This window comes from Podarcis tiliguerta (genome assembly GCF_965153285.1).
Source record: "Podarcis tiliguerta genome assembly, chromosome: 3".
In the NCBI taxonomy this organism is placed as follows: Eukaryota; Metazoa; Chordata; class Lepidosauria; order Squamata; family Lacertidae; genus Podarcis; species Podarcis tiliguerta.
Window position 1 is genome coordinate 77,093,324 of NC_139536.1, and position 23,137 is coordinate 77,116,460.

The 23,137-nt window shown below is 40.7% G+C and overlaps 1 protein-coding gene across 10 annotated transcripts in view; it reads right to left on the bottom strand.

Annotated features, from left to right (window-relative positions):
- The window catches only part of ANKRD6 (ankyrin repeat domain 6), a 62,834-nt gene that overhangs the window by 37,666 nt on the left and 2,031 nt on the right, over positions 1-23,137 (bottom strand). The window contains exon 1 of one of the 10 annotated variants that reach the window (XM_083433442.1): positions 14,416-14,517. The exons of 8 other annotated variants lie outside the window; for them this stretch is intronic. The gene's annotated coding sequence lies outside the window, so the exon portion shown is untranslated. Of the gene's footprint in view, positions 1-12,746; positions 12,815-14,415; positions 14,518-23,137 lie in introns of those variants that run through there. One more of the 10 variants, XM_083433443.1, reaches the window with a different exon arrangement.

Consider the following 23,137-nt stretch of genomic DNA (forward strand, 5'->3'; position numbering starts at 1 on the left):
ACTTGGTCACATCTGATAAATGCCGCTTCACTCACGGAAATTATGCAAGGTCAATATATACAAAAACTGAGAACATTAAGGACACGGTCTTAGTTGTGCTTTTAATGAATTTTGCTCTTAACGTTATGCGAAAATCAATCATTATGGTCTAAGGCAAGCAGTGCTGACAAGAAAATCATAAATACATTTTATAACTTTCTATTTGTGGCCTAATTTTTCAATTTCCCAGCCAGCCTGAAAAGGGTTTCATTGGAAACAGGACACTCTGTTTCTAACAGAACGTCATGACGCGCTATACAAGATCAGCTGACCAGTTGAGTAATTGAATTCTGCTTCTTTAAAAATAGAAACACAACACCCTCAAATAGTTCATTTAATCTCCAGCAGTTGGTAAATAATTCAGTCTTTTAGAAACAGATTTTTAAAAAGAACATCTTTATTATAAACAAAGCAAAACTACACTTTATAGACTAGGATCCAAAGGATCACACATGTCAAAGACAGAAGCAGGAACAGAGGGTGGGGGTACTTTTTTCAGACCACGGGACGTGACACCACCTGCTACAGCATCCGCGTAACTGATGGACTTTCCTTGCTAGGGTGACCCAAAGGAAAAGAGGACATGGGCTCTGCTCCTTCCAGCAGCACATAAGAGAATGAATTCCAGCAAGGTTAGAAAAAGGAACAGGAGAGCAGAGTGTCTCTAGAAATCAATTTGCATTCCTGGGCAGAACTCTTAGAAACATAATGCCATGATTCATTTATGGAAAAGGAAATTTCAAAGTATGGTTTTGCATCTGTTTGCTTTCCCAACACAAGCCAACAGTCTTTCTGCTAATGGCACTTCTTCTTTTGCATGAGAATAATTCTCCTTTTTATCCTGTAGCTGGCTCACAGTTCAGGGAGGGTTGTAGCTGCCACAAAACACAGACTACTTATTCGCACAACAACCCAACAACCCAAATTATGACTTGCTAGGACCATACAAACATGTGGGTTTACCAGAGAGAAGCTTCTGGGTCTTTTTACTCTCATGCCTTGTTTTATATATGCTCCTTTGTCCAAAAGGAAAGGACTCAAATACAGTGGTATCTCTGGTTGCGAACGGGATCTGTTCCAGAGGCCCATTCGCAACATGAGCAGAACGCAACCACGTCTGTGCATGCATGAGTCATGATTTGCCGCTTCTGCACATGCACGTGATGTCATTTTGCGCGTCTGCGCATGTGTGAGCGGTGAAACCTAGAAGTAACCCTTTCCCATACTTCCGGTTCACCACGGGACGCAACCTGAAAACGCTCAACCTGAAGCAAACATAACATGAGGTATGACTGTAATGCTTAAGGAGATAATGCTTATTCCAGTCACATTTTCAGCATGTATTTCTTTCTGCCTCTTTTCTCTCCCTCCTCCCATCTCCTCCTCAAACTTATTAAACACCAAATCATAATCAGTCATTTTAAGCGTTTTTTTCTACAATCAAGCAGTAAATAGATTTTACGAAATAAATAATTAACAGACTACAACGCCATGCTAAGGTTTGGATTAGGATACCACCCAAATTGGGCTTGTGCTTTTCTCCTCTCTAACCCTGAGCTATAGCTATGGTTTGTTCTTCACTGTAGCTCATAAGTTAGCAAAGAGAGAGCTTAGCCATGGGCCAGTGTTTGGATTACACGCTAAGCCAAACCTTGGCTTAGTTCAAGGGTGGTGCAGCGGTCCAAAGGACCAGAGACAAAGCAAGCTCCTTTCTGGGAGCCTCCACATTTGCATGGCACCTATAATAGTTTGGCTTACCATGTTGAATGGATAAAGTCAGTGTCTTTCTTGTGGGGTAAAATCCAGGTTGGTTTTTTTTCCTGGGAAGGTTGCAGTTGACCCCTTTCAGCCCAGGTAGCCCATAAATGATGAAGTCATAAATTCCCTAAACATAACAACTTTGTCAGTCAGGAACCTGCTCTTTATTGTTTAGAACAGGCTTCCTCAGCCCTCCAGATGCTTTGAGACTACAATTCCCATCATCCCTGACCACTGGTCCTGCTAGCTAGGGATCATGGGAGTTCATGTAGGCCAAAAACAGCTGGAGTGCCGAGGTTGAGAAAGCCTGGTTTAGAAGCTTGGTTTCCAACAAGCCTTATAGACACCCACTTCCTACATCAACCAGATGAAGAAATTCATCTGCCTTTTCCGCACACCCTTACAGCACAATACCTTTCGTCTCCATATATTACAGTTAACAATCAGGGCAAGGATGAAAAGTGCCTGCACAATATAACCTCTGTTTTCATGGCAAGCTGAAGCAAAGCCATGTTCCTGAATCACCCTCCGTTTCTGGTGGACGGAGTTCTGAATTTCTAGTTTCATATCCACATTTTGAATGGATGGCTGCTCATGAATAGGATTTTAGGGCAGACACAGACAAGATAGGGCCTAACAAACCCCCTGAAGGCCCAGGGTTCCCTGACAGTTTATTTTTTGTTCTGACCCTTCCAGTCTTTCTGTGTTCTCGTTTCTTAATATATGCATCCCTGCTTATTAGGGTGATTTCCCCGCTTCTACGCAAATGAGGAAACGAACTGAAGCAGGTGCTTGACACCAGTCAGACATTGGCACTGGATGCCTGCCAACCCTACTGGCAGACTACTTAGCATAAGAGGGGGGTGCACAGATTGGTTTTTTTCCCCAGGGAAAGAAAGGGTCAATACAAGCTGAAGAAACTTGTCTTTGTCAACCCAAGCAAGTTCACCCTTTCTGCCTTTGCTGTGGAGATCTGTAATTCATGCCTTTTGCCAATAACAATGTGCACCATTGACATGGCCTGCAGGCCTACTAGGCTTTTCAGATACAATGATATCTGATATGTACCCATCCCCACACAATATTTTTTTTCTGAAGACCTTTGCACCACACTGCGTAATCTCCACTGCAAAGTTTTAAGTGGCATTAATGTATAAACAGTACCTAGATTAGTAATTGCGCAAATACAATTAACAAATGGTAACTACAGAAAGCAAATGTGCATTCATGATGCTGTGGTCTCTCTTCCAAAAATACAACATGGAAGGGTTGTTTTTTTAAGACAGAGATAGCATTTTAATTGCAATCACACAATGGTTTCAACAAATTATGAATCAATTCCATTGGCTTACTAAATGCACCCAGTTAGAACTGTTTCCCAGCTTTCTTAAATATGAAGAACAGCAACTTACTGGCATGTATCCTGGTCCACAGTAAAGATTACCCAATTCTGAAAAATAAGTGCGTAATATTCAAATAAACTAACAGTGGAAGTCTACATGTTTACTCAAGACTGTATAAAATCAGGCTGACTCCAAGGTATATACGTATACAATTGCAGTCTAAAATTATTGAAATTGATTGTATGTTTGTGTATTTAAATCGTGTTCCGTTTTCAATTTGCACATTACAGACAAAGGTAAACCAGCTTCTGTTTACTCAGTAAACTTTAGTGCAACAAGGCTAGAATTCAACCCAACTTAGAAATACAGTGGTACCTCGGGTTACATACACTTCAGGTTACATACTCTGCTAACCCAGAAATAGTACCTCGGGTTAAGAACTTTGCTTCAGGATGAGAACAGAAATCGTGCTCCAGCGGCGCAGCGGCAGTGGGAGGCCCCATTAGCTAAAGTGGTGCTTCAGGTTAAGAACAGTTTCAGGTTAAGAACGGGCCTCCGGAACGAATTAAGTACTTAACCCGAGGTACCACTGTAATGAAATCTGATTTGGGACTGTGCATCATGCATACATTTAAAAAGACATGAGTCCTATGCTACTTTTAAGGATAGTCCCTCAAATTATTTAGATAAAGATGCTACTTTTAAGGATAGTCCCTCAAATTATTTAGATAAATACAAAAATTTAATACCTGCACCTGGGTTTTGATATCATCATGTATTGTTATGTATGGCAATACTGTTTAGGTGTGTTTGTGCAGTACGTGCTATTTTGGAATATTGTTTGTTTCTTAGAATAAAATATTTTTGTCTGTTTAAAAAAAAACCAGAAAAGGTATGTTTGTACCTTTACTGGACAACTAATAAGCAGTTGGAAGAGGCAAGCACTGTGAAACCTCCATCATTTAACCATAATTTCACAGTTGCAAAGCTAAGCAGGATCTGGTATGCTTTCAAATTGGATGTCCAACCGCATGTTGAGATTCCTGCATTGCAGTGGGGTTGGCCTGATGAACATCGGGGTCCCTTCCAACTTTACAATTCTATGAGTTTATGAGATACACCTAAGCTTGTTAATTGATTGCGTAAGGATCTTTACTTGCATGAAATATGGATTTGGGATGAACAAGTTCAAGTGTTTAAAATCAAATGTTCTATCACACACTGTACAGTTATTAACTTCCTGAAGTGTTTTAAGTATGGATGAGAAAAACAGACACATGAAAAAGAAGGGGAAAAGAGAGAAGAATAAAGGCATGAAACCCATGGCATTTGGCTAGGAGGACCTTAGCTATTCAAATAAGTCCCTTTTGATATAAGCTCCTTTTGAAGATTTAAGGGAAATGTTCAAACAAGCTCTGGTAGTTCAAAGATAAGGAGATATTGAGTGGTTTCTGTACTCTGCTTTATTAGGGTCAGAATTTTCTTCTCATATGCAAAATTAAAGCTTAGGTGCTTATGAGGTTAGGACATTAAGAATCTTTAAATAAATGCATAAAGTTTCCAATAAAAGGGAAAAAGTTAATCCCACAAAGAACAATTAAGCCTCAAATCTGCCTGATATATAAACAGAGCTTTCTGCTTTAGCTGTCCATGCCATAGGAGGTATTTGATGTTTTTTTATAACAGAAGGAAATAACCATCTTTGAATGATTAAACTAGGGCATGGATTATCATCATCCTAATCACAATAATAATTTATAAAACCAAGCCTTATGAGGAACGGTTGAAGGAGCCGGGTATGTTTAGCCTGGAAAAGGGGAGACTGAGAGGAGATATGATGGCCATCTTCAAATACCTGAAGGGCTGTCACATGGAGCAAGTTTGTTTTCTCCTGCTCTGCAGAGTATAGGACTCAACCAATGGCTTCAAGTTACAAGAAAGGAGTTTAACATCAGGAAGATCTTTCTGACCGTAAGGGCTGTTCAGAATTGGAATGGCCTCCCTCAGGAGGTTGTGGAGTCTCCCTCATTGGTGGTTTTTAAGCAGAGGTTAGATGCATTGCAGATTGCATTGCAGATGATTCTAACTTTTACTAAGCACTATACACAGATTAAAAACAAGGCAGTCCCTGTTCATAGGCTTACTACCTAAAAGACCATTAAACCATTAAAAAAATAGATAGGAAGGTGATAAGAAACTAGGTCTATGGGCAGCCACAAGTTGTGAAACATTTTATAGCACTTATTATATGAAGACAAACTTGGATGTAAACCGTTTTGGGAGGAGAGGAGCAAAATGAGAGTTGGTCCCTCAGCCCTGCTGTCAAATCTCTCTTCAGTGCTCACTCACAGTGGGCAAAAACTACCACATCCTGCCAATGTGCCTCAAAGCTTTCTGGGGCGTATAAAACAACGATTGTTAATGGTGATCCCAATGCAGCCCGAAAGAAATAAGATTCTTCCCCTTTTTTTCTAACCTTTATTCAAAAATTTCTTCTTGGGGTTGCTGGATGCACCGGATGTTATGAATAAAAAGTTTGAGAGCAGGAAGTGTCTCTCTCCTGCCACCTGCAAAAAAAGGTGGTGGGAGAAACTGAGCAGGAGGATTTGCCGGAAAAAGAATAGAGTGCATCAGCAAACCTTGCGTACATTCAATAACAACAGTCCTGTATTAACATCTGCTGTAAAAATTAAAGTGGCAAAGACAACCAGATGCCAAGTACAAATGAATACATATGCTCACAGCCAAGCAGATAGGATTTATCATGTGAGGAGACACTGACCAAACGTCAGTGAGCCCTTTGTGCAGAACTTAACAGGTCAGGTTGTGGCAGGAAATGAACTGCCCACAGGCAAAGCAGTTAAAGATAGTGTCAAAAATGGAAAGCACTGTCAGCGCAAGGACAGACAGGTGGTGGCAATCCTACACACAGACTGCTTAAATCTACTGAATGGGATCAACACATAGCTGCCAACGTTTCCCTTATTTCAAGGGAAATTCCCTTATTCCGAATAGGATTCCTCGCAAGAAAAGGGAAAAGTTGACAGCTATGGATCAACAGCTTCAGAAGATTCAGGACTGCAGCCAAACTCTAATTATGCAGTCGCAACTGTTGTTGGTCTTGCTAAAGGTTTCCTTTGGTTTTATCAATAAATGCAGTTTCCATCTCACATTTGGTTAAACCCTCAGACAACAAATAAATCATGGCTGAAGCTGGGTAAGACACCCCTGAACTGCATCTTAATCTCTCTCAATTTCTTACCATTCCAATTCTGTTGGGACATATTCACACCATGCGTTTAAAGCGCTCTTGTGCCACTTTAACTGCCATGGATGAATCTGGGAACAGTAGTGTGTTGAAGGGTGCTGAGAATTCAAAGTCTGTGAGCTCAGCACCCTTAACAAACTATATTTCCCAGGTTTCTTTGGCGGGAGCAGTGATTGTTGAAGTGGTATAAAAATACTCTGAATGTATGATGTGGATGGTAATCTCAAAATTCCAAAACAGTTTGTTTTAGGACCAATTCTAACTTTATTTCACCTGCATAGTATCCAGAGAATTCTTTAGAATGCAGGGGAGAGATTCCATACCGCTTGATTCATCACCTCCAGGAATATCCATTGCTGGCACGGAAACTGTCCATGTGATCAGAAGCACTCAGCATTAAGGTAAGATAAGGGTGAGGGATGTCCTAGTCTGAAGTGGGCTGTTACAGGAACACTGTAGATAGGAATGTAAGAAAAGCCTTGCTAGAACAAAGCAGAGCCAAAGTCAATCTAGTGCAGAGATGGTGAACCTGTGGCCCTCCAGGTGTTATTGGATTGCAGGTCTCATAATCCCTGACCATTGGTCATGCTGGCTGGGGCTGACAGGAGTCTAATAACATCTGGAAGGCCACAGGTTCCTATTCCTGATCTAATCTTCGACTTCTGACAATGACCATCCAGGTGCCTCTGGGAAGCTTCAAATTAGGGCACAAAAGCAGCAGCTCTCCTACGTGTCTCCAGCATCACTTTTTTAATGTATAGCGCCTCTTAACATAGAGCAGGGGTAGGCAACCTAAGGCCCAGGGGCCGAATGCGGCCCAATAGCCTTCTCAATCTGGCCTGCAGGCGGTCCGGGAATCAGCGTGTTTTTACATGAGTATAATGTGCCCTTTTATTTAAAATGCATCTCTGGGTTATTTGTGGGGCATAGGAATTTGTTCATTCCCCCCCCCCCCCCCAAAATAGTCTGGCCCACCACATGGTCTGAGGGACGGTGGACTGGCCCACGGCTGAAAAAGGTTGCTGACCCCTGACATAGAGGTTCCATTTGCTTACAAATACCATCATATATCAATATTCTTTTTCTAGTTCCTATTTTTTAAATTTTTTTACCCCAAGCAAAATAGCACCCGGGGGAAACAAAGACCATACTTAACATCCACTGGCAGACTTAAATTAATCTATGTAATAGGCAATCTGGACAGCTTAACGCTGCAGACCAGTGAAGAAAACAACATCTTGTATCAGCTTGTACATTAAGTTAACAACAGTAAACAACAACAGCATGGTATCTCCTGAGTCCTGAATCTATGGAGCTATGAAATGACATGATGGACAACAGTCACAAATTACTTGTGTGGTATAATTACTGAGCAATCCCATATATATATATAAACAGAGCTGCAGTTTGCTTGAGAGAAAACAGTTGGTGGACTCCTGTTCACGTTTCACTTTTCAAATGGTTAATGATCAGACTATAAATGAAATGTCTTTTAATCCCTAGGAGAAACAATTACCCCTCCTTCCTTCCTTAAAAAAAGTCAAAAGTATATTATAAATTAATCCTTAGCCATCTGGCTTCCTTGAACAATTATATATAGATGAAGAAAGGCCTTAACCTATTTCCAATATCCATATAAGCACTGAATATGGCAGAATGTAGTCATTTCTCTATCCACATGATTAAATCATATTTGGTGATTTTGCTTATATCCAAAGCAGTCACCAGTTAAATATGCAGAAAGGGACATATTTCAGAAGTCCAAGTAGGAATTTTCAAAATGGCTGAAAGATGCTGATCCAGTGAGAACTCTCTTGTGAGAAAGATGTTATGACTGAGTGGAGCAGTCGCCCCCAACGTGGTACCTGCCAAATGTTTAAGACGAGTGCTCCCATCATCTCAGAGCGCAGACCATGCTGGCTGGAGGCTGATGGGATTTGTAGTCCAAAACAATTGAAGGGCACCTGTTGGGGGAAGACTGGCTTTGATTAGCCTGGGAGGAGGCAGAAGTGACGGAGGTGATGACTGAACTGGAGCCTGTACAGGAGGGTGCAGTCTTGTTGCCTAGAATCGGGTGCCACCTTCACAGATGGAAGAAGACCCACCCACCCTGATGGAACATGTGTTTGCAATCCTGCCATTCCCACAAAATAAGCGAGTTTTGTGACTGAACAGGCCATATCTCGTCTTTAAAAGCTTGGTGGGTGGCTTGTGGAAAGTTGTGGGACATCTTTTGTCACTTCCCTCCAGTTGTGAACTTCCTTTCCCTGCTCTCGAACCATGACTCCGAAGTTCTGTGCCTGCTGCTGAGCCTGTATTGTCACTTGTCTGAATAAATATCTCTTTCTTACTTACAAGTAAGAGTCACCGATTGCATGCTTTGAGGTGGCCAGAAGGAAAACCACTTGGCGCACGCACACACACACACAGCCCTCTTTATTAGTACTTCACATGCTTACAAGGCCAAGTCCTGTTGCTGAAAGCACATCCTGGGAATGAGCCTTGGCACAAACTAAGCTCTGGCTATATGAACAAAGGTATGGGGAAAGTTAGTTCAGGGTGCCATGGAACTGCTGGAAATAATTAATTTGGAGCCACACTCTTTCCTTCCCGGTTGATTAATCAGAAATGAATACTACATCCTGACTGGATCCAAAGCATGAGCACATCCTGGAGTGTGCCATGGATACTGCAAATTGTGCTAGAGGCTCTGGAAACAATTAGGAATTAAAGTGAGAGAGCACACGGACATCCTCATCTCTAGGGAAAAGCTGCTGACCAAGCAATTAAATAATTCTAGCAGGCTAATTACCTGAACTAAATTTAGTCACTCTTTTGTACGCAAAGTTGTAATCATTTAAAATGTGCTCTCTGCTCTTTCCAAAGTGTATTGGAAGATTCTGATGGCCCTGTGGCAATCAGTGTAGGCTGATTCCAAATAAAGCCAACCTTATTTGTTTTACAAGCATTAACGGACATTGGGATCATCATCCCCATTATATGGTATCTGTGGGAACATGAAAAAGGCCCACTTCTATAATCATGTTTAACCATCAAAAAGACTATATTGTACATAGAAGTCTATTAAATTAAAGGAAGGACCCTTGCCTAACAGTTCACAGCAGCTTACACATCACAGGCTATGAATACCTACATAATATCATGGGGAGGAAGAGATCTGAAAGATGAACTATGTGAAAGGCGTCAGAATTCAATACATACTGAGGGACAAACTACAAGTGCAGCCATATTTGTTTTCCTCAGTTTTGAGAGAAGCGCCTGTAGTGACAAACCATGGAAAGGACGCTTCAGTTCCCCTTACCCACAAATCGTCTTTAGTGAAAAAATTAAGACTGCCCCTACCAACTCTTATGTTATATGTCAACAAGGGCATGCACATGAACGAGGATGGTTGCCCTCACCATTCCAGTTTGGTCCTAAATATAGAAGAATGCCAAAACACATTTCCAATGAATATCTATTAAATGAAGGTTCATTCTTAGCACATCTTCAGATGGTAAAAGGTAAAGGACACCTGGACGGTTAAGTCCAGTCAAAAGTGAGTATGGGGTGCAGCACTCATCTTGCTTTTCAGGCCGAGGGAGCTGGCGTTTGTCCACAGACAGCTTTCCAGGTCATGTGGCCAGAATGACTAAACCGCTACTGACACACAGAGGACCATGACGAGGGCCAGAGTGCTCGGAAATGCTGTTTACCTTCCTGCCACAGTGGTACCTAATTATCTACTTGCACTGGCGTGCTTTCGAACTGCTAGGTTGGCAGAAGCTGGGACAGAACAACGGGAGCTCACCAGACGAAAATGATCCAAGTGGCGATGATGGTGGTGGAATCCAAACTCTAGGGAGATAAGTGAGCACTTATAGAAGCAGAATACTACCCAAGAGGTAGAAGTGGCTGATATGTACATCTTCTTATCGTTATCATACCACCAAAGAGCCAGGCCACAGTTCTACAGTATTGCTTGTTTAAGGTTGCCAGTTCTTCACCTGCAAATAGTTGTCTCAGTCAAGTTCTAGTCAGGCACAATTTTAAACATATTTGAAATGTGGATCTTTGAATGCTCATCAGAATGTAAATCCCATACAAAGCAACACACTGCAAGTTGGCTTAGATGAACTTCTGAATGCATATATGTTAATTTAAAATGTGTGATCTCAACCTTCCTCCAAGGAACTCAGGCTTCATAACAACCACATTGGATGGCTTAAATGGATTGACAGTGACTGGTCAAAGGTCTTTCAGTGAGCTTCACAGCTCTCCAGGTGTTTGAATCCAGGTGTCCTTAGTGAAAATCCGATCATATCAAAATCCAGTAATACAGGTACATTCGCCCATTTATGTTATTTCTTTAGCTGGGTACGGGTGCCTGTCTAACTACATAAGCTCAAAGAAACTGCAACCACTGCAACTCCTGTCCTCCTATTTTACCATTTCCTTGATCCCCCATCCTTTCCTACCTGCAGTATATCAGGCAAACTAGTTTTGCCTGATAGCAGTCAGGGAAGAAGAATGAGTGAAGACAGCAATGGAACAACAGCTTCACCCTCACTAAGTGCCTTTTCACTTTTAAAACCACAAGCACCATCTCCAGGCTAAGATGGCCCTGCAATCCTACCCATGTTTCTGACATGAAGTTTTATCATCCTGACAGTAAATCAGTTTGTGCAGAGACTGATCAGTTATGTCTGTCTATCACAACATAATTGGAGTGAAATTAAAATAAAAGTTGAGAAATAATGGAACTTTTGTCTTAATATTTGTTTACCAGGGCTAAGGTTTTTTTAAAAAAACAACAACTATGCAAGTCAATGAAACAACCCATTAAAGAGATTAAATAAAACTATATGCATTTCAACTTACATGCCCCAACCCCTGAAGCTTCCACTCCATTTATACAGTCCTCATTCATAGGGAAAAAAACTGTGTCAAACTGCAGGCAGCTGTATTAAATCTCCCAGTATTAGTGTTGTCAATCAATCACAATAAACACTTAAAAGAACTCTGAAAAGAAAACCACTGGAATTAATTGCGTGGAGAGGCCCTGGGCCCCACTGTTCCCTCCGAAAAAAAGACACAAACACAAGTATATTGAGTTAATGGAATGAATTAGACCACAACTTTATTGGTTACAGATGTGAGCAGTTTGGCTTAGGCAATTGGGTGAAGCAAGACTATATCCTGACTCCTGCCTGTCCGCAGGAAGTCTCATAAGGGTCAACCACCAGAAGGGGGAGCCCTATGATATACATCAATTAAGAGCTCCCCCAGGGTCACCGATGGGGTCCTGGCATGGCCCTAGCCCACCCCAGGCTCCGGACAGGAACCACACCCCTGGATCCCTTTAATGGGATACCCTTAAGGAGGAGGGGCAGGCAGAGGCTACAACCTCCCCTCCCATAATAAAGCTTACCCAATGCCTAACCTTACAAAGTTGTGGCGATTGCTACTAGGTAGGTGAAAACCAAATGGCTGGTGCCAATTTGCCAAGTGGAAAAATTCCTACCTGGCCCCAACAACCAGGCGACCGACATTAGTCATAGCAAGGCCATAATCAATCAACACAAGAAAAGAGAGTGGGTAGGCTGGGAGATCCGACAAAAGGAGGCAAAGGAGACTTTTCTCCAGCTGTGTTGCTATTTAAACGGATGTAGCCACGCCCCCTGGCTAACCCAATTGGTGAGCCGGGGGGGGGGCGTGACGCGACTGGGCATCCCAGTGATGCGGGGCTGCGTCACTCCCCCACTGCCGGGTCACTACGAGACCCAGATACCGCCTGCAAAGCAGCCCTCCCAAAGAGGGGGAGCTGGCATCTAGTAAAATGGGGAAGATAATCTGAATATCCAGGACATTTTTTAAAAAAAATAGAAAACATGAATGTTTTCCTGTTGAAAGCACAGGAAATGCATAAATATGCCACACATAATTCCTTCCTCTAATATGCTCAGAACACATGCAAAGATAAAGAACTGGGAGCAGGATTCAGCTTCCTGAAAAACTTGGGTTTCATGAAAAAATAAAACATGTTTTTAGCTATTAAGGTTGCCCTGATATAGTTATTATAAATGTTAAATTATGAATATGTATGGATTATTTAAATGGAGAAATTGCAGAAATTCAGAGGGGGGAGCAGGGATGGCTTTGGTACCCCTCATCCCTGCTACTGAGGCTTCACAGAAGGGCCCACCATTTGCACTCCCAAATCTTCCTTGTCTTTCTTCCAGGTTTATTACAGGAAAAACCCCAACATTTAAAAGCACATGTACCATCACTCACAGCAGATGCTACCATGCATGTGCTTTGCCATTCAGAAACTGTACCTTTGTACCGGGTTTAAAAAGCAGAACGTGAACCGCCTCTAAGGTACTTCCAGGCAATTGGTACCTACCTGTTAACAGAAGCATAACATGTGAATAAGCCTTGAGCCATTACAAATGGGCTGCAAGAATCCTGCAAGGTATCTTGCATTGTTTATTTTTTTACCCAGTGCACCAACATTCACCTCCTCAATTAGCAGATCCACTGGCTCAGTTTCCAGACTGAGCTCAGTATTTATCTTCTTGATTTTTAATCTTCTGCGGATTTGCTCCAGGCTGTCTCATAAAAAAATGCCTCTTTGCTCAGATACTCCTTCCCTTTCAGTCTATCACAGACTAGCCTTCTTTCTCTCTACTGCCTTGACCATCTGGAGCACTCTGTCTGGAGTCTTCTGCCTCATTAACTTTCCACCGTGTTTCAAAGCTCAGAGGAAAGTATCTTTTCACATTTTAACTATTATTATCTCTGTTACAGTATTCAATTAAATCAAAATGATTAGCTTAAAAGTTGTCTCTTTTTGAATGCTTCTTCAAGGCAGCAAAACCGGAAAAAATAAGCATTTTAGGTTTTCTTACTGCTTCTTATAATATTGGTACAAAATAAGTGACAAAGCTGGTCCACTTTGGATTCTTGTTTCAATTTTGTTTGGAGGAGTTTTTTTAAGCCTTTGAGGGGAGCAAAGTGATTCTTAGAATCTCAGCCTTAGTTCTAAGGAATTGAAGATAGATTTTTCATTAACCAGAAAATGGTATAATAAAACATTTTTATATACACAACGTATTAGTTCTTGTATCATTAAAAAATAGACTTTACTGACGTCTGACCTTGTACTCCCATATTTTAACTAATCTGCTTTTCATAGGCATTAGTTTAAATCCACAGGTTGCATACATGTTTATAGACCTGCTTCTCAATAGATTAGTACAGTATGCGTGTTTTGCACATAATAAATCTGTTACATTTCAATTAGTCTCTTCCTTGCTTTCTCAACACCCTAAGGGTAACGGCTGGTCCTCCACATTCTGCCAATAAGGAAGCCAAAAGCATATAAGTCTTCACACATGGCTTCAAAAATTAAGATATTTTTCTTAAAACATTTAAACTGCTTATCAATATGCCTCAATAAATATCATAGGTTTTAAAAACCATTTCAACTTGCTTGGCCCCTACAGAAATGTATCTACTTTCACATTCTCTAGTCAGCGTTGCAAACCTTGTAAAAAGCAAATATTATAAATAATTATATGCTAGGATAATAACGATAGTCAACTTTTTAAAAATATGAGTTGGTATTATAAAACAAATTTGCAGTCACCTAACGTAATTGCTGAAACACAAAGTAACACCTTCTGCTAAACCACAATAACTTAATGGGTTTTAATTTAAATCAAAGCAGCAACAGAGACAAGACTAGGATCTTTTGTTAGTTTATCAACACTGTGTAAGTCTACACAGGCTCTCTCACTGGAAAAGATAATAGGGCCCATTGTTTAAAGAGGAAAGAACCTTCAATTACCCCTCAAGGCTTTTAACAGCTCTTCCTGGAGCTTAGATAGCAAAATATTCCAAATATTTAAATGAAAGCGTTGTATTGCTTTCTGGCTGCCTGTACCTAGATCTGTACCAAATATTTATTACAAACACATGAATAAAAAAAGCCTCCTAACTCACGTGAGACATGTTGCCACGCTCTGGGAAACAGTGGATCCTCTCAGCCATGTGTTTGCAAAACATATTTAGGCGTTGAAGACCAAGCAACAAACAGACACCCAACACAGGGACAGCTGGGATAAACAGCAGTGTGCCTACCACTGGCAATAATAGGGCAGGCCAATTTACATGTCAATAGAGGACTCCCCAGAGGCCCATCAGGTTCTAAAGAATTAGGGTCCAGTGGGGAAAGCCTTTGGTCCTAGAATTAGTGCGCTGCTTAGACAGTTGTTCACAGCCCCCTCCTCTATTGTATTGCAGACCAGATGCTATTATTCCCCAGGATTACTCTATCTCCGGTTATGACGAGGAATATACAAAAAGATATACAAATGCTCTTTAAAGAGCCACATCATAATTATTCTTTTGATGCTCTGCAACTTAAATCTGCAATATTTCCAAGAGCAGGACTCTGAATCTTTCAATGCACCTTTTCTGTTCCCCAACGCACACTAACACATTCCCCAAAAAAGCATTTGGATTACAAACTCTTGAATTTTACATTCTAATGGTAGCAGGGCACAGTTTCAGGTGGAAAGAGAATGTGGGTGTGTAGCAAGAGGAAACAGCCTGAAGGCCCTTTTGGTGGGTCTGGGGGTGAAACTGTCTATTCTGTTTAAAAACAGGTGGGGTATTTGCAACCCTTCAGGTGTTTTTGGACTACAACTCCCATCATCTTAGTCCCTTGTTCATGCTGGCTAGGACTGATGGGAGCTGGAGTCCAGCAGCATCTGAAGAACCGCAGGTTCCCAACCCCTGACCTTAAAGATACTGCTATTTAAAAAGATAGCAGTGATGAAAAATTGGCCTTAATGCATGATGATCTTGCAATTGCCCTATTCGAGAGTTAGAAATATGGGGTGGAAATTCAACGTACTCTTAAGTGGGGTATGCATGAGTGGAATGAGATCTGCTTGCACAACGGGACTTCCTCCCCAGCCCCCGGGTGGGATTAGAAAGAAATGAAACATCTGATGAACTGACTTTGTTTATTTCAAAACCAGAGAAAAATATAATAAACAGATTTCCTAAAAAAAGAAAGGAAGGAAGAAACGAAACATCAGGGCAAAGGATCCTACCATCAGCAGGAGCAAATGTAGAGAATTAATGGACCCAGGACTGAATGTACACTTGACAATGATGTCTAAATAACACTTGCATTAGAAGTTTTAGATAACAGCACTCAGAGAGCTGGGGGAGCATGTCACAAACATTCCAATATCCAGTGCAGAGATGGATGGGAAATGTGTGGACATAAATGGGGAAAAGCCTGCACCAATATGCAACAGACTGACCCCCACATTGTGGCAAGCTATTCCAGGGCAGCTGAATAAGGAAGTTACCAGCTCACAACTTTGGTTGCATCATGAGAAGTGTGATTGTAAGGTGGCTGTGCCAACTACTCACTGTATATTATAGTACGAGCATTTCTATAAATGCTTTTCTTTAAATACAGCCAATAAAGAATACTCTTATTTCACATCCACAGAATCCTCTTCTCATGGTTAACCTACTAACTTTCATTTCACTGAAGTTAACACAGTTGTTAACACTTGGGAAGTGATTGAGTGCTTTAGATTACAAGCTACCATATGTTGTGGAAAGTTGTTTGTTTGTTATACATTGAGATTTACTGTTACGAAGAACAAATGAGGCTTGTCTTATCAGTGTAATAAGATTGGGATTGGACTAAATGGGGTTTTGGGGTCCCCTCAAATTCTATGGTTTTATAGCCCTAAATTGGGATCTGCAAAAAAGGGGGATTACTAAAATGGTCAGCTCAGTTTCTTTGTTAAGCAGACCTGGCAAGGTCTGCTAAGGATCCTGTTTGTAACATATGCTAGAGTAATGCTCCAGAAATGGAACAGCTAGAGATCCTTCTAGAAGGGGACATGTTTCCCTCCCCTTTAACTGGCTGGAGGTGATGTAATAAGGTAGGTCTGTGTGATTTTGTTTAGACAGCCATCTAAAGTTGTTGTTTTTTTGGGGGGAGGGGGTTGGATGTAGAATTTTGAACCATAAGGAAAACACATCTCCAAGATACACATCACAGATTTTCAATAGTGGGGGTTTCAAATAAAACTTGTTTTAAATGTGGATTCTGTAGGCGAGTTGGATTTGGTGGAAAAGCTATATGAATGACCACCAGAACCTGGCAAATCTTAGAAACAAGAGCTATCACTAATGAATTCAGAATGATTAAAATACAGTGGTACCTCAGGTTAAGTACTTAATTTGTTCCGGAGGTCCGTTCTTAACCTGAAACTGTTCTTAACCTGAAGCACCACTTTAGCTAACGGGGCCTCCCACTGCCGCTGCACCGCTGGAGCACGATTTCTGTTCTCATCCTGAAACAAAGTTATTGAACCGAGGTACTATTTCTGGGTTAGCGGAGTCTGTAACCTGAAGCATATGTAACCTGAGGTACCAATGTATACTGTTTGTTATGAGTAATGTTTTTCATGAGATGAAAAGAATAATGGACAAAATGGACAGCAATCTTAATATGTGGCAGTAGAGGATAATATGTCAGCACAAATAGAAAGCAATGGGAAAAGTGCTGAATTGCATCACAAGGTTTGTTTAGCCAGCCAAATTTCAGCACTTTGCAGCCCACTGATTTGAGTGAGAGTTATGAGTGTACTCAAGTCTTTCCCACTGAAACCAATGGAGCCTGCATGACTTTGGCTAGAATGTCCATGCCCTTTGCATGCTGACCTCATTGCAAGATTGCTCTTAACAACTTCATAATTTATTATACCGGTCAACCCATGGGCTGCATGTCCCTTTAAACTAAAGCATATTTGCATATTTGCAAGCTTGCTTAATTGACAGGTTAAGGGCTCCCTTCCATACTACTGCAGTCGACAAACAAAACTGCTTCAAAACAAATAAATCTCTATGAAGCTTTTGGCATAAATGACTAGCATTTATTGTTATAAACTTTGGTTGCCCACTTCCTCTTTCCCTTGCACATGTTTTTCTATGTTAACTATGTGCTGTATGCAAAACAGGCTGTAAAGAATATGAACAATATCTTTGCTGGGATCATATAATTAATACTAATAACTTCTATCAACGCTTTTTCACGCCAAAGATCCTTATTTGGGTCATTACTTGAAGCATAATCAGAGCTGATAAAAATCAAGAGATTGTTCAGTAATGATTAGCACCTAAAAGTTCCTAACCCTGACCCTTAACACACAGCAATGAAGGCACCATGTGGACCTCTTTGGGGAGTGTATTCCCTTTTCCCTGAGTGACTGCCTCAACTCTGATGGTGGTGAGACATTAAGATTGCAATCCTATCCCACTGTACTCGATGGGGATAACTTCTAAGTAGACATGTGCACTATAAGGCTTACAATTACCCATTGAAAACACATATTTCCACACACACCCCTTAAATCTTAATCTCCTGACAGAAATTTAGACTCTCATCCACTCAGTCTCATCTTAGCTTCTCATTTCTCATTCTTATCCCCTTCACCCCACAAGGTGTTTTTTTTCCAGGGCAGGAACATTTCTTCCTCTTCTGTAAACAACATTGTTTCGTGCCTATTTGAACTGTGCCAACAGTAATCACTAATTCAGCAACATCTCAGTAGCTGTAGCTTTAAACCTCTCCCACTTTGCTCTCCACCAAAAGACAGCTAGCGCTTGGGGGCAGATTCAAAGAGGTCATAAAGGGTCACAAGAATACTATTAACATCCACTTACGCCCTGTGTCAGAAAGAGGCAGCAAAAGTGCTCAGGAATGAAGATTTAGTATCTTGGTGAAAAGATCTGGTTTTACAAGATCCTTCACAGATAATGTCCTTCATTCCAAGGCACTGTTGGCATTTTGTTCTTTGTTCCTCTGCTTCCCCTCTCCCCACACAAACACACTATTTGTATCAGGCTTCTGGAAGTAGGGGTTTTTTTTTGTTTGCAAAAGCCAGAGGAATTATAAACCTGGTCTTACTTTATCACAAATTAAGAATGCTCTTATGTAGAGAGAACCCACAAATCAGAAGCATGGGCACTGGGCAAACTGCTTTCATTCAAGTTGAGAAAGAATGGCATAAACTTGTAAGGATAAGCTAGGAAAGGGGACACAAAGTTGTAGGGAATATGCAAAACTGGGGACAGACAGGCATTAGGGCACTTGTTTCTGTATCAGACCATTGCTCAGTCCCTGCTCCTGCCAACCTAGCAGTTTGAAAGCACGTTGAAGAACAAGTAGATAAATAGGTACCTCTCCAGCGGGAAGGTAAACGGCATTTCCGTGAGCTGCTCTGGCTCGCCAGAAGCGGCTTAGTCATGCTGGCCACATGACTCGGAATAAAGTGAGATGAGCGCTGCAACCCCAGAGTCGTCAGCGACTGTATCAGTATGAGAAGACCTCAGAATTAGCAAGACCAAAGAGGAGGGGAAGTCCCTCATTTTTGAGTCAGCATACATCAGGTAGGGTTCTGCAACAGCCTTAAATGGTTAAAATTTACAAGCAGAAGACAGCAGTATTATGCTCCAATAATACTTGTTTCACTTTCATTGGAACATTCACAAAATTGTGCCCTACAACTCAAAGTAGGTTTCAGAAGAGGACAGTTGCCAGAAGCAAAGATTTAGAATGTAAAAGCACATTATTTTACATGAAAGAGGAAATATGTTTACTATTTACACACTGCAAGAGTAGGTCCATTGCTTAATTTAAAATTTCTGTGTCTGGGGGACTAAGAGTAAATTTTACTCTTCCCTTAAAACAAACATAGTTTAGTCCCCCAATCCTAGAACTTTTTCGTGATCACAATTATTGGAATACTTTCACAGGAAATATTCTGTACACTCATAAAGGTCAGTTTAAAGAGAGCAGGAGGGAGGTTGTGTAGTTATTTCCGGAAACAGTTCAAACGCATGAATGATTATTGGTCTTGCTGACAGAAAAGTTTTTGAAGAATTACGTCCACTACAAGCCTTGTGTAACACAGCTAACACAGTTAATTCCTATTGTGCCCTTCAAACAAATTCACTGAAGCTTAACCTGTCTTAACAGTAGTTTCGCTCTGCACACACACTATTCATCATTCTTAAAACCCTCTAGATGCCAGGTATTAAAGGAAGCCCTGCAATATACGTAAATAATAACGTTGTCATTACTTATAATGCATTTTTGCCACTGACAATTTTAGCAGGAAGGAAATCAACAAACTACAAGAGTTCAAGCTTCCCTGTGACAGAACTACCTTGTTATTCAGTCACTAAATGACGACACACAAAACTTCATTCTAGAAAGTTATCAAAGTACTGTACAGTACAACAAAACACACTGAACTGACAGTAACTGCAAATCTATGCTTGTTTTCAGAATCCTCTAATGGAAGCATACAAAAAATTGTTCTATAAAGTTTAAAATACAAAAAAAGCACTGCAAACAGTGTTCGAAACTCCCATCACTCTCGGCGCATTTTGCAACAGGGAATTTCATTAGGGCGAGCAGTTTCTAAGCTCTGGGCGCAGTACTGCACCTAAGATTTCAGATTAAAACTGCAGAGTGGAAGGAAAGGAGGACCTTTTTCTGCCTCCCCACTTTCAGATATTCTCTGAAGACTGGAGAAGACACCCTCTTAAGAATATTAGGGGGGTGGGCACAAGAAGGACTAGACCATGTGAAAAGTAAACATAATATTTTAGCTGCAGTTCATTCATTTTCAGCTTTGTATTCATTATACAAAAGTGCGCCTAGACATTCTGTTGTTGTGCCCATAACCTAGGTTTAAGGTGACAATTATCTCCTAGCTTTCATAACTCAGTTTCTAACATTGACTGTAAAGTGGGGAAGAGAACAGTATCAACTCTCTTCACCAGGCCTGTAACACTTTAATACAGTAAAACCTTTGTTTTGTATCTTACATACCTAAGGTCAGATGGCATTCTGAGCTTTAATTTTGAGGATTGAGGATCAAGCCTCTATATGATATATTTTATTGCAGGAAGCATGATAACTCAGGGACAAACAGAATTTAGGAAACAAACACGGGCATTGCTTGTCATGAGCATTACATTGCTACCAACCAACCTACCTACTTCAGAGAATAGCATATTCCTCCCCATACATTAAATTAAATCCCTGCATACCTAGTCTATGCAAATAACAATGAAATGTGCAGAAATGCTGAGTGTAAAAATATCTTGCATCCTTCAGTTTATTTCATCTTGTTTTAAAACTAGATCCCTTTACACCACCAGTTGCTTATTATCATCATCATCAACAACAACACATACAAAGAGTCCCCCCTTTACAACGAAGCAGAATGACAATGTGACAATTTTGAAAGAGAAGAATGCTTTATTTTCAATGTCCTATTAGCACAAATGAAGAAATGGGCAACGGAGTGTGGGATTCTATCAACTAAAGGAAGAATAATTAGATTACAGTCTGCTATTTTGAAAAGAAACAAATGCTGACTTTGTAAGTGATTTTTCACAGGCATTTTTAAAAAAAATATTGGCCTGAGACATATCTAAGACTACCAATCATGGAGCCTGTGTGCAGAAGTATCCTTTTGCATACGGATGTCTCTAGGCACATCAAACCTTCCAATGTGTCTTGCTATTGATGGGCTTGGGATAGAAAGAACTATGCAGAAACTATAATACATGCCAAAAACTCAAGAATTTAATTATGCTCCTCTGCTGTCTGCATGGGACAAACTGGTGTAGGTCTCAACGCAGAGTGAGGGTGGGGGATTTGACACAAATTTGGCACTCCATAGGAACACATCTAGAGATGTATGCAAATCAGCCTACAGATGTTTGGTAAAATTCAACTGATTATACACATACACAGAATGTATTAATTCCAAGGTAGCATGATTCCTGTTCTCATCAGGTGAGGGAGGCATGAGAAATTATTAATTACCGGTATTATGCTGTGCAAAATAGCAGTTTGCTACTTCCTTTTGACTGCCACAATTTTTTTAAAACTAAAAACAATAGATGCATTGAACAGATATTTTGATGGATCACCATTAACTCAAGCATTAAAAGAGAGTAAGAAACATTTAAAAGAATTAAACAGATAACAATTAAGAAACAGATTCTAGCACCAAGATTTGCGTTCCTTTTCAAGTCGCAACTCATCCTAGGTTTAAATTTTGCCTCAAGGGGATGCCAATAATACAAGAGGCACAATACTAGTAATCTAATATGGATGTTTTTGGTACAAAAACAGAGGCCTGAAATGTAAGTTAGTGCCACATATTCTCTTCTTCTTTTTTGCAATCCACCCCTACTATATGTTTCACTGCATATGAAAGTAACTAGAATGTTCAGTCCCTCCCTAGTACTGAATTATGGCATGACTTCTGTGCACCTAAGTAATAAATCTACAAATGGTATATCTTGTACAAGCATATAATCACATTAGCTAGGACACTGTTTTTCTATCACTCTTTATGTGCTGTTTCGAGCTGAGTGCTTAAAGAATATGCTGTTCTTTTTTATAGATTTAGGTGTTCTACATCTACCTGAATATTCATCAAGCTTTGTACTTTGTGTTATTTTAATACTCAACACAAAGCTTACAAGATAGAGGACTAAGCCCAGCCCTGTTCTAAGGTGCCTGAAGCAAATTGCAATTCATCTCTTCAATAAGATGACAGGCACTGTTTTGGAATGCATAGATAACTGCATTTTAGAGATAGGAGGATCCTGCCCTCTTGACTAGGCTGCTACATGCTTTAAGGCAGGCAGTGGAGAAGATCAGGACTTTTTGAATTTGCAGGTAATGGTCACCAACCATACATAAACATGGAGAAAACTTGCATTGAAAGTTAAGTTGCACAAAGAGAGCCATCACTGCCAAAGCAGAGGCTGATTCAACACACATTTGTTAAAGTTTATGGGAATACGTTCAGTGTGGCTGTGAAAATATTCCGCCAATATTGAACAGGGGGATGCGGGGGGATGATCGTTAAAACATCTGGTGTATGAAATGGATATATGCAGAGCTGTTGTGGCACAGCAGCAAGACAGGGACTGGCCATGCTAACTATTGTGCTTAGTTGTCATTTCCAATTCATAAAAGAAAGGAAGCTTTATTCTTTATACAGCTATGGAAACAGATAATATCTGGTCATATTTTAATACACTGTATTTGCAAGGTGTTATACTTTGCAAATGGAATACTGAAATGCACACAAATCAGCATTAACTATTCAAACAGTAACTTTCTGCCAAAGCTTCCACTTCCTTATAGGAACTCTCCGACCCAACAGTTAATTTTATTTTCTCGTAACTGTCTTCGGCCAACACAGTCAATCACTGAAATTACACAATTACCCAAGTGTGTTATATACGTATAAAAACACCATAAAATATAGGTAACAGCTTACTATATTTAACAACCACTATAGCTTATTTTGAAGGGACGTGGGTGGTGCTGTGGGTTAAACCACAGAGCATAGGGCTTGCTGATCAGAAGTTTGGCGGTTCGAATCCCCGCGACGGGGTGAGCTCCCATTGCGCGGTCCCTATTCCTGCCAACCTAGCAGTTCAAAAGCACAAAGTGCAAGTGGATAAATAGGTACCGCTCCGGCGTTTCCATGAGCTGCTCTGGTTCGCCAGAAGCTGCTTAGTCATGCTGGCCACATGACCCGGAAGCTGTACACCGGCTCCCTCGGCCAGTAAAGCGAGATGAGCG